The sequence below is a fragment of the Microtus pennsylvanicus genome, chromosome 13 (genome assembly GCF_037038515.1).
Source record: "Microtus pennsylvanicus isolate mMicPen1 chromosome 13, mMicPen1.hap1, whole genome shotgun sequence".
NCBI lineage: Eukaryota > Metazoa > Chordata > Mammalia > Rodentia > Cricetidae > Microtus > Microtus pennsylvanicus.
The window spans coordinates 77,184,190-77,192,430 of NC_134591.1; the positions used below are offsets into that span (position 1 = coordinate 77,184,190).

An 8,241-nucleotide genomic window follows, 5' to 3' on the forward strand; every position below is an offset into this window, starting at 1 on the left:
GCCTTCTCCAGCTGGTGCAGAGAAGGGGGTCCCCCAGATGGCAAAGCAAGAAGAGCCTGGGCACAGCATCTCTGCCTTCCGGGGGCCTCTTGTGTTCAAACTCCAAACGCAATTCCAGCCAGGCAGGGAAGGGGATAAAATTAAATCCTCGATCATGATCAAGTGGTTAAAATAAGCCATCGCAGCCAGAGGCTCCCTCCCACTGCGCCAGCTCTGTTCTCAGCAGGCAGGAGGAGGAGGAGAAAGAAAAGAGAGGCACCCTGTGTGCCCAACACCCATGGGGACCCAGGGCCCAGGCTGCCACCCTGTGTGCCCAACACCCATGGGGACCCAGGGCCCAGGCTGCCACCCTGTTCCTAGATGGGCTGCCCTGGCGTTACTGGGGCTGGGAACTCACACTAAGGGTAGCTGCCCCAGGGGACATCCAACACTTTATCCAAGAAGACAGGTCCTGAGTTTGGGGTGGGGAGTGTCCATGTAGGTCAGGGTTCAAATTCAGACTACCAGTTACTAGCCGTGTATTGTGGGAGTCACAGGAGGTCTCTGAGTCCATGTTTCTTCATCTGGAATGTAAGAACAACAATGGCACTTACCTCATCGACAACTGCCCGCAGTCACCAGCCGTGGTGTGCCAAGGGTGGGATCATGTGGTGTGTGGAACAGCCTGCCTGGGGCTCAGACAGGGACCTATGCTGACTGGAGAGAACTTCAAAATGGTAAGACCAAGTGAAGGCCTGCTCCTTCTTTCTCCCCTATTCCCATCCCCTACACCTCCACCCCACACCCCACTCCATGCAGGGGCTGCTCTGTCTCTCAACCTTTGCCTCCCCTTCTCCCCTTTAGGGAGCCAACCCTGTCTGCTGGCTCTGTTCACGCAGCGCTCCTCCAAGGGTCTAGGTGGGGTGGGGCTAAGGACAACTGGGTGAAATTTCCCTCCATGGTGGGCAGTGCCCCAAGGCCAGGTACCTCTCTGTCTTCCCCGCCCAGCCTCAAAACTGGCATCAGGCAGAGACCTCATCCTCTCACTGTGGATCACGGTCGACCCTGACCGGAGGCAGCGCCTGGCGGTGATGGCTGGTATCGCTGTAACCTGGCAGGGCAGAGCCTGCTGTGCCGGAAGATCTGTGAATATATATGGTGTGCTCCAGGGGTGTACCTTGGCTGAGGATCTAGGAAGTCGAGTGAGAAAACAATGAGGTGGTAAAAATAGCCCTTTGTTTACGTAGCGCACATCCTTGTGTGTCCTTGCATGAAACAGAAACCACAGCAGCAAGATGCGGGGTGAACCATGATGGAGGAGTTCAGCCTCCAGTGCAGAAGGTCCTGGCTGGACAGGACTGAGGGCATCCACCCCTGTGGGAGAGGATCCCACGTAACCTCCCATGTTATCTTGATTTTTTTTTTTTTTTGGTTTTTCGAGACAGGGTCCATGTTATCTTGATAGCTGGGTCCTTTTGTGTGGTTATTGCTATGGCCCCTTAGAAAGGCCTTGCTTCCCATCCCAGCCCTGGGGCCCAGTGGGGCCTGGCTGCTTTTTATTTTCTCCATTCTTAGCTAGGCTACTCGACCAGCTACCCCTTTGGGAGCTTGTTCCCAGGGACATTGCATCATCCTAGGAGACTCTGGCCATAGTGGTCTTTGAACTCTCCTCATGCTGACCCACCTGCCCACCAGAAGTGCTGAAGCTTTCTTCTGAGAGGCAGCCACCTGGTATGGACAACCTGGAATCTGTCTAGAACCTTTCTCTAGCTCTTTCAGAGATCCCCCAAAGCATACGGCTGCCTACTGAGGTGAGCCCCAAGACTCCTCCAGGCTCCTGGAGAGTTAGCCCAATCCACCAACCCACCCTGAGCCAACAGTGCTTCTGCTAGATCCCAACTAGTCAGGACTGGCTGGAGTAGGCCGGGCAGGAGAGATGCAGGACCCAGCCCTGCCCATGAGTTGCTGAGGTTGCTGGAGATGGACTTGGAAAAATTCTCATCACCCAGAGGAGGACAAGTCACAACAGGCAGACCCAGGCTTGCCAGCAGGGAGGAATACTGTCCCTTTGGAACTCCTGCACAGGCCCACGGGGACTTTCTGCTTTGTCGTGTAGCTGATGGGAAAGTCAGGGAAGGTACAGAGGTCTGCGGGTCTGCTGGTCCCTGATCCAGAAAGCTTCAGGTGTGGAAAACTCAGGGCTGATTTGTCTGGACTAGCCCGAAAGCTTTGCGAGAGAGCCAGCTCTGTTTCGTCAGCACCCCAGTCCTGGGTGGGGGTTCCCCAATATGTTGGAGAGCGGCAGCCAGCACCAGTTCTGGCTGGATTTATCCACCCCTCTCTAAACTGTATTGCTTCCTCGGGACATCTAGGGAGGAGGAGGAGGAGGAGAAGGGCTGTCCCACCCAGCTGTCCTGCTGGCACAGAGGATTTACCCGGCCCTACCTTCCAGGAGCTGAGACTTGAGGAGGCAGAGAGGCTTAGGGGATTACTGTCTGGAGGTCACCAGGGGACCACATGGGGAAGGGTAGAGTACCAAGGAGAGCAATAGACTCACCTGCAGCCAGGGCTGGATTTGCCCACTCCCCCTCTGCCCCCCCCCTTTTAGGTAACTCTGTTCCTTGTGTCTGAGCCTCAGGGAGCCTGTGGGTCTCATTGTTGGTTCATTTTCCCCCCTTTTTTGAGACAGGGTTTCTCTGTGTAGCCCTGGCTGTCCTGGAACTCACTTTGTAGACCAGGCTGATCTTGAACTCACTGAGTCCCAGGCCTCTGCCTCCCAAGTGCTGGGATTAAAAGCATGCGCCACCACTGCTGGGCACAGATTCCTAGGCATGCCCATTTAAGTACCTTCCAGATGCTCATATTTCTGTTCCTTTGCTCCCTGGAAGTGTGGCCCTAACTTGCCTTGGTTAATGAAATGGATGCGGTCTAGTAAAGGGTCATGCTGTGTGGCAGCTTTGAAACCACTCTGTAGCATTGCAGAGGTGACTGTCCCCTCAGCCTGAGTCCTGGCAGAGTCGCCTTCTTCTCCATGTATGAGGAAGGAGCCATGGTGGTTCAGGCTCGGGGAGTTTTGGCCTAGTCTGGTTCTGAGGCACAACAAGGCCTCTCCTGGCCATTTGGGTTGTGTGGCCTCATCTCTCAAGCCACTGAAATCTAGGCCTACTCTTGATAGACCCAAAAGTAATCTAGTCTCTGAATCCTAAGATTTCCCAGGCTGCATGATAGCCGTTTGCTTTCTCTGGTGCTTGTGGCAGCACAGGAATGCAGTGCAGAGCCATCCTGGAAGCCATTAGAAGTCAGCGTTCCCTTCCTGTCCCATGCCCTTGGCCCTCTGACCCTCTTCCCATGACCCCTGCTTGCTCCCTCCAGCCACTGGGGTTTTGCTCTCTGTTCTCCAGACACCCTGAGCTTGCTCTTTGTTGTGTGATGTTTTGCTCTTTTGGCTTTTTGGGGGGCCCACCACCCAGCTCCCAAATAAATCACACACGAAGGCTTATTCTTAGTAACAAATGCCTGGCCATAAGTAGACTGGTTTCTAGCCAGCTTTTATCTTAAATTATCTCCACTACCTTTTGCTTCTGGTCTTTTATCTTTCTCACTTCTGGATGGCTTATTTTCCTTCATACTCAGTGGCTTGCTGGCTGGTTGGCCCCTATCTTCCCCCTCTCCTTGTTCTCCACTCCGCTCCACTCTCTGTTTTATTCTCTCTGCCGGCCAGCCCCACCTATCCTTGCTCCTGCCTCGGTATTGGCTGTTCATCTCTTTATTAGATCATCAGGCGTTTTAGACAGGCACAGTAATAGCTTCACAGAGTTAAACAAATGCAGCTGAAACAAAAATCATACACCTGAAAAGAATATCCCCAACAGCTCTTATTTTAGAGCTTGCTTTCGTTCTCTCTCTCTCTCTCTCTCTCTCTCTCTCTCTCTCTCTCTCTCTCTCTCTCTCTCTCTAGTGGTGGTAGTGCACACCTTTAATCTCAGCACTTGGGAGGCAGAGGCAGGTGGATCTTTGTAAATTCAAGGCCAGCCTGGTCTAAAGAGCTAGTTCTAGGACAGCCAGAGAAACCTGTCTCAAAAAACAAAACAAAACAGAATTTCTTTTTTCTGATGCCAGCTTCAGTGATTTTCCCCCTCACATTAGGGTTCCCTGATTGTCTGATTTTTCAGTCTACAAATACTGACGCCTTTGACTTTTTAAGTTTGTGGAGTTTGTTGTTGTTGTTGTTTATTCCTTCCATATCGAAAGGAAGCTGTCTGGGAAAGGGACTTGGATCCATCACTACTGTGTGGACATCTAGGCGTGCTGGCCTTGGCCCCCAGTGGCTCTCCAGGCCCTCCTGTCCCATTGGGTCTGTCTTGTTGATGAGTTTGGGTCTGCTGCAGTGGTAGGGGTTGGAGCATGGTCAGGGCCTTTCTCTTCACCAAAACACAGCTCAGAGGGCTAAGACGGTTGTTGGAACCACAGCCTTGGGGCCTGGGCCTGGAGCCTCAGTGCTGCCTCCTGAATGCTCCTTTAGGACCCTCTGCTCCTTTGGGACTCTCTGCTGCTCGCTTCTGTGTGACCTCAACTTTTGTTCTCACACAGATTGGACCTCTCTCCCTGCCAACTCCCAGCGATGCTGGTGGAAAGGAAGCCGTTTCCTCCAGGTCCCAAAGGAACCCCAAGGTCTGCAACCTGCTGGACCTCTCACGACGGCTGGAGATTGTCATTAAGACAGCTTAGTTATAGTTCCACTGACTATGTGAAGCGGGCGTAGCATCCTATTGAAAGGGACATCTCACCACGGGAGGCACACAGAGACCCTGATGGTTCCTAAGAAGGATGCTACGTGCTTAGATTAGGATGTCTACTGCAGATCTCTGATGCTGGCTAAAGCCTCAGGGTGAGAAATTCTGCTGTAACATCAACCCGCATGGCTCAGTCTGCCTGCCACATGGATAAGAACCACTGAAAGTAAGACCTAAGTCCTTCATGCTTTTGAACTGTCTTCTGAGGTTTATGTTTCTCCCCACAGGTTGTGCTGCTCCCAGCCTTGCCCAGAGAGGCTTCTTCTGCAGTGAGCAGCAGTTAGCGCAGACTCCTGACCATGGAACTGCTGAGAATCAGTGATTATCGAGTGCTCAGCTCTAAGCAGGATCTCTACACTATCACCTCCAAAGCTCAGGGAGCATCGTGAAGAAAAAAAATGCCACCTTTTACACGTAGATCTGCTTGTGCCATCAGAGTGGTACTGTGGTACCATGTGACCTTGCTTGCTGTGCTGGGCACCTAGCAAGTGAGTGACTAGGGACTGTGATGCAGACATACTGTACTGTAAGGGCCTTGAGAAGCCCACAGCAAAGACATCTCAAGTAGACACAAAAGCCAGACAACTGTAAAGACAGCCTTTCCTGCCTACCTGGCCACAGAACTCTTGTTTTTGTTTTGTTTTGTTTTGGTTAACACGGATTTGTTTATTTTTTTTTAAAGGAGACTGCACTTTTGTTTCCTGCCTGCCCAGATCCGAATAATCACACAAAACTATATTAATTACAACACTGTTTGGTCAACGGCTCAGACATATTTCTAGCTAACTCTTATATCTTAAATTAATCCATTCCTAGTAATCTGTGTATCGCCACGAGGCTGTGGTTTACCAGTAAGATTCTGGTGTTTTTCTCCTTGGGCAGTTACATGGTGTCTGCCTGACCCCATCTTCTTTCTCCCTGTGTTCAGTTTAGTTTTCCTGCCTAGCTCTATTCTGCCTTGTCATAGGTCAAAGCAGCTTCTTTATTAACCAATGGTAATAAAACATTCACAGCACACAGAGGGGCTTCCCACATCACGTTTATTTGCGTGTAGCCCAGGATGGCCTCAAACTCACTCTGGTAGCTGCTGCTGGCCTTGGACACCTGATCCTCCTGTCATTGTCTTACCTGTGATTACAGGTATGCACTACCACGCATGGCTTGAACCCAGCCCCTACCCCTCCTCTGCCTTTTATTTACTTATTTATTGATCTATCTATCTATCGATCCAGCTATCTATCTATCTATCTATCTATCCATCGATCCAGCTATCTATCTATCTATCTATCTATCTATCTATCTATCTATCTATCTATGTTTTTTTTATCGCGATAGGATTTCTCTGTATAGCTTTGGAGCCTGTCCTGGAACTAGCTCTTGTAGATCATGCTGGTCTCAGAACTCAGAGATCTGCCTGCCTCTGCTCCCTGAGTGCTGGGATTAAAGATGTGTGCCATCACTGCCTGCCGGCTGCCTTTCTTTTTTTTCCTTTTTGCCGTTTAGTTTAGAGACAGAACAGAATCTTGCTAAGAGGCTTAGGCAGGCTTTGACCTCACTGTGTCTCCTGCTCAGGCCTTGAATTCTCATTTACTCTTTAGACTTTGGACATAACTGAATTAGGTAAGGTCTCACCCTGATGGCCTCATTTTAACTTGATGACCTTAGTAGAGACCTAGTTAAGGTCACGTTCTAACAACCTGGAGATAAGGAATTCAACGTACACAGTTGGGGAGACACAGTTCAGCCCACAATAGTGGGAGTACTCTGCAAAGGGCATCCCGGCTCTCTACCTCGAGAGTGCACAACACCTTAGCCAAAAGTTCATGGCTTGTGGCCTGCTGGAAGAGACAGCGAGCCCATAATCGTGTTAATTGCCGCAAAGCCACGTCTGCAATTAATACGCCCGTGGAACAAAGAGTAAACGCTCTAATGGTACGTAATTAGCCCTCAGCGACACCCTCGGCCGAGCTTTGCTGCCGAGCTCCGCTGTTTACGCTCCTCTCCGAATTAGCAAAGATGAACAAATTAACATCTATTTTCCCTTTCCCCCTGCTGGGAGGGGGGTCTACAGGGGCGTGGCGTGGAGCTGGCACCGAGGGCTGGAGTCAGGTGGTTGGAAAAGTGTGCTTTAGTCTCTGTTATAGTGGGGGAATTCACACACAGGGTGAGGGCAGCTGGGGCCCTGAGACAGGTCTGTGTGGCACTGGGAAATCTGAAGCTCGGAGCTGCAGTCTCTCAGTAGAGGTCACTTCTGGAGTAGAGGTCAAGTCCAGAGGCAGGTGGCTGACTGGTGAAGGGGGTGCCAAACCCCCCACGACCCCAGACACAGCTCAGGACTCCCCTTTCTTACTCCTTTTCCCCTCTCAGCACAGCCTTGTGCTTTGTGTCTCCAAGACCTCAGGGACAGACAGGAGACAGTCCTGCTCCCTAGCTCCTCCCCCTAGCTCCTCCCCCCCAAACACACACAGGAAGGTGCCCTCTGCAGGCCTAGAGGCTGGAAGGCTCGTCAGCCTTGACAAGAGGCACCAGCTACACAGTGCCGAGGCCTGTCAGAGCCTCAAACCTCTCTCTTAACATAGCTGGAACTCTTCTCCGGCCTCCCATCTGCCTCTTGCTCTAACTCCCTGGCCTCACCAAAACACGCCAGGGAAGAGCTGTGCCACTAGCCTATGGTTTAGTCTTTATGCTCCCACCCATCCCAGCTCCGAGCTGGGCCTCTGCCGGCTGGCTGTCAGGAGGCATCCATCCTCACCGACTCCTCAGGGGCCCTCCTCTCCTTTGTGGGTCCCTAGTTTGTCTTTCTCCATCTCCATCCTTAAAGGCGGTGAGGGTCTGTTTCGCTAGCTGTCTTTGTCCGTCCTCAGGTCTCTCTGGCCTTCTCCTGGCTCCTGCTCATCAGTACTCATTGAGTATTCCCTGAGCTCTGTAGCTGGCTGTGGAGGCGACTGTCATCTGAGGCCCGGCACTGCAACCTGACCGAGGTGAATGAGGCCCTGAGGGGACATGGGTGGCAGGACAGGGAGAGGAGCAGGAGCAGCCCTCCTTCTGGGGTGTGAGCACAAAGGAGCAGGGGCAGAGAAGTCCCATCCATCCTTCCTGCCGCCACGGGTGCTCCCTTTCCTTGGCTTTACTCATAGTGCTGGGCCCCAGGGACAAGGCTTGCCAGGATATTCTAGACTCCTGACTCCGGTACCCAAAGATGTCAGTACTAAGTCAAGTGCCTTGACTTAGACTCCACCCATTTTTGTGGATTTATTTTTTTTTTCAGACTGCGTCTCACTATATATTTAGTCTTGATTGGCCTGAAATTACTATGTTAACCAGGCTAGTCTTGAGCTCACAGAGATCTGCCACTGGATCTTTGTGTGTGTGTGTGTGTGTGTGTGTGTGTGTCTGCACACACGCACATGGATGTGTCACCCTGGCTGTCCTGGAACTCCTTCTGTAGACCAGGCTGGCCTCGAACTCA

The 8,241-nt window shown here is 51.8% G+C and overlaps 1 long non-coding RNA gene across 2 annotated transcripts; it reads left to right on the plus strand.

Annotated features, from left to right (window-relative positions):
* The first annotated feature begins 247 nt into the window (after nt 1-247).
* On the plus strand, nt 248-6,222 carry LOC142833647 (uncharacterized). Of its 2 annotated transcripts, none has more exons than XR_012907428.1 (3): nt 248-716; nt 4,570-4,867; nt 5,000-6,222. It is a non-coding gene; the product is annotated as an uncharacterized LOC142833647 (long non-coding RNA). The 2 variants fall into 2 exon arrangements; XR_012907427.1 differs by lacking the exon at nt 248-716 and adding an exon at nt 1,075-1,197.
* The last annotated feature ends 2,019 nt before the right edge of the window (nt 6,223-8,241 follow it).